Raw genomic sequence first — 3911 nt, forward strand, 5'->3', positions numbered from 1 at the left:
GGAACTGACGAGATGGGGCTCACTTTAAGATGTGACTGATGTGGTGGAACTTGTGTGCCCTTGCTCTTGTGGTGTGTTTCAACAACTGTTGTGTAAGGGGTGGGATAGTCTTGCGCAATGACACATTGGCTTACCTGATCTATTTATTGGAAGATGTGGACACTGGGATGTACATGAAGATAAATCTAGGACTATAGATGCATGTATTTTACTTCTGACTGTACGCATGACATATGTATACTTCTTGATGTGAACTCACTTTCTTGTGAGATGAATTAATTGTTCCAAAGCCAGGAATTTGTTCTTATGACGTAAAATGCATGCCTTTTACTTTTGACTTTGCACGTGACTAATATATACTTCTTGAAATTGAACTCAATTTCTTGTCAGATGGTAAAAGAATTTGTTCCAATGCCGGGAATCGAACCCGGGCCGCCTGGGTGAAAGCCAGGAATCCTAACCACTAGACCACATTGGAAGCTGATATTTTTCAGGCAATGTTGAAGGACTGAATGCTGGCTGTATTCCTGCCGTCTTTGTGCACAGAGTTCTTGTGCATGAGAATGACGACCTGACATTAATGAATACATGTATATCAAGTGTGTTAGAGACTTGTTTAAACTGATATATCGTATTGTAGCATGTATTTGCGTCAACTACAAACATCTGTAAAATCCAAAAGAGCGACATATCAAGTACTGATGTTTACAAAATCAAGTGCGTCCCTGGGTGGGCTTGAACCACCAACCTTTCGGTTAACAGCCGAACGCGCTAACCGATTGCGCCACAGAGACGGAACTGACGAGATGGGGCTCACTTTAAGATGTGACTGATGTGGTGGAAGTTATGTGCCCTTGCCGAGGGAAACGTCTGGTGGTGTGTTTCAACAACTGTTGTGTAAGGGGTGGGATAGTCTTGCGCAATGACACATTGGCTTACCTGATGTATTTATTGGAAGATGTGGACACTGGGATGTACATGAAGATAAATCTAGGACTTTAGATGCATGTATTTTACTTCTGACTGTACGCATGACAAATGTATACTTCTTGATGTGAACTCACTTTCTTGTGAGATGAATTAATTGTTCCAAAGCCAGGAATTTGTTCCTATGACGTAAAATGCATGCCTTTTACTTTTGACTTTGCACGTGACTAATAAATACTTCTTGAAATTGAACTCAATTTCTTGTCAGATGGTAAAAGAATTTGTTCCAATGCCGGGAATCGAACCCGGGCCGCCTGGGTGAAAGCCAGGAATCCTAACCACTAGACCACATTGGAAGCTGATATTTTATAGGCAATGTTAAAGGACTGAATGCTGGCTGTATTCCTGCCATCTTTGTGCACAGAGTTCTTGTGCATGAGAATGACGACCTGACATTAATGAATACATGTATATCAAGTGTGTTAGAGACTTGTTTAAACTGATATATCGTATTGTAGCATGTATTTGCGTCAACTACAAACATCTGTAAAATCCAAAAGAGCGAAATATCAAGTACTGATGTTTACAAAAAGCAGGTGCGTCCCTGGGTGGGCTTGAACCACCAACCTTTCGGTTAACAGCCGAACGCGCTAACCGACTGCGCCACAGAGACGGAACTGACGAGATGGGGCTCACTTTAAGATGTGACTGATGTGGTGGAACTTGTGTGCCCTTGCTCTTGTGGTGTGTTTCAACAACTGTTGTGTAAGGTGTGGGATAGTCTTGCGCAATGACACATTGGCTTACCTGATGTATTTATTGGAAGATGTGGACACTGGGATGTACATGAAGATAAATCTAGGACTATAGATGCATGTATTTTACTTCTGACTGTACGCATGACAAATGTATACTTCTTGATGTGAACTCACTTTCTTGTGAGATGAATTAATTGTTCCAAAGCCAGGAATTTGTTCCTATGACGTAAAACGCATGCCTTTTACTTTTGACTTTGCACGTGACTAATAAATACTTCTTGAAATTGAACTCAATTTCTTGTCAGATGGTAAAAGAATTTGTTCCAATGCCGGGAATCGAACCCGGGCCGCCTGGGTGAAAGCCAGGAATCCTAACCACTAGACCACATTGGAAGCTGATATTTTTCAGGCAATGTTGAAGGACTGAATGCTGGCTGTATTCCTGCCGTCTTTGTGCACAGAGTTCTTGTGCATGAGAATGACGACCTGACATTAATGAATACATGTATATCAAGTGTGTTAGAGACTTGTTTAAACTGATATATCGTATTGTAGCATGTATTTGCGTCAACTACAAACATCTGTAAAATCCAAAAGAGCGACATATCAAGTACTGATGTTTACAAAAAGCAAGTGCGTCCCTGGGTGGGCTTGAACCACCAACCTTTCGGTTAACAGCCGAACGCGCTAACCGATTGCGCCACAGAGTCGGAACTGACGAGATGGGGCTCACTTTAAGATGTGACTGATGTGGTGGAAGCTATGTGCCCTTGCTCTCGTGGTGTGTTTCAACAACTGTTGTGTAAGGTGTGGGATAGTCTTGCGCAATGACACATTGGCTTACCTGATGTATTTATTGGAAGATGTGGACACTGGGATGTACATGAAGATAAATCTAGGACTTTAGATGCATGTATTTTACTTCTGACTGTACGCATGACAAATGTATACTTCTTGATGTGAACTCACTTTCTTGTGAGATGAATTAATTGTTCCAAAGCCAGGAATTTGTTCCTATGACGTAAAATGCATGCCTTTTACTTTTGACTTTGCACATGACTAATATATACTTCTTGAAATTGAAGTCAATTTCTTGTCAGATGGTAAAAGAATTTGTTCCAATGCCGGGAATCGAACCCGGGCCGCCTGGGTGAAAGCCAGGAATCCTAACCACTAGACCACATTGGAAGCTGATATTTTACAGGCAATGTTGAAGGACTGAATGCTGGCTGTATTCCTGCCGTCTTTGTGCACAGAGTTCTTGTGCATGAGAATGACGACCTGACATTAATGAATACATGTATATCAAGTGTGTTAGAGACTTGTTTAAACTGATATATCTTATCGTAGGATGTATTTGCGTCAACTACAAACATCTGTAAAATCCAAAAGAGCGAAATATCAAGTACTGATGTTTACAAAAAGTAAGTGCGTCCCTGGGTGGGCTTGAACCACCAACCTTTCGGTTAACAGCCGAACGCGCTAACCGATTGCGCCACAGAGACGGAACTGACGGGATGGGGCTCACTTTAAGATGTGACTGATGTGGTGGAACTTGTGTGCCCTTGCTCTTGTGGTGTGTTTCAACAACTGTTGTGTAAGGGGTGGGATAGTCTTGCGCAATGACACATTGGCTTACCTGATCTATTTATTGGAAGATGTGGACACTGGGATGTACATGAAGATAAATCTAGGACTATAGATGCATGTATTTTACTTCTGACTGTACACATGACATATGTATACTTCTTGATGTGAACTCACTTTCTTGTGAGATGAATTAATTGTTCCAAAGCCAGGAATTTGTTCCTATGACGTAAAATGCATGCCTTTTACTTTTGACTTTGCACGTGACTAATATATACTTCTTGAAATTGAACTCAATTTCTTGTCAGATGGTAAAAGAATTTGTTCCAATGCCGGGAATCGAACCCGGGCCGCCTGGGTGAAAGCCAGGAATCCTAACCACTAGACCACATTGGAAGCTGATATTTTATAGGCAATGTTAAAGGACTGAATGCTGGCTGTATTCCTGCCATCTTTGTGCACAGAGTTCTTGTGCATGAGAATGACGACCTGACATTAATGAATACATGTATATCAAGTGTGTTAGAGACTTGTTTAAACTGATATATCGTATTGTAGCATGTATTTGCGTCAACTACAAACATCTGTAAAATCCAAAAGAGCGAAATATCAAGTACTGATGTTTACAAAAAGCAAGTG

The 3911-nt window shown here is 41.2% G+C and overlaps 1 non-coding gene across 1 annotated transcript; it reads right to left on the reverse strand.

Annotated features, from left to right (window-relative positions):
* Window positions 1–1526: 1526 nt before the first annotated feature.
* Trnan-guu (transfer RNA asparagine (anticodon GUU)) lies at window positions 1527–1600 on the reverse strand. Its single transcript has one exon. It is a non-coding gene; the product is annotated as a tRNA-Asn (tRNA).
* Between the last annotated feature and the right edge of the window lie 2311 nt (window positions 1601–3911).

The sequence above is a fragment of the Haliotis asinina genome, chromosome 3, assembly GCF_037392515.1.
Source record: "Haliotis asinina isolate JCU_RB_2024 chromosome 3, JCU_Hal_asi_v2, whole genome shotgun sequence".
NCBI classification, from domain to species: domain Eukaryota; kingdom Metazoa; phylum Mollusca; class Gastropoda; order Lepetellida; family Haliotidae; genus Haliotis; species Haliotis asinina.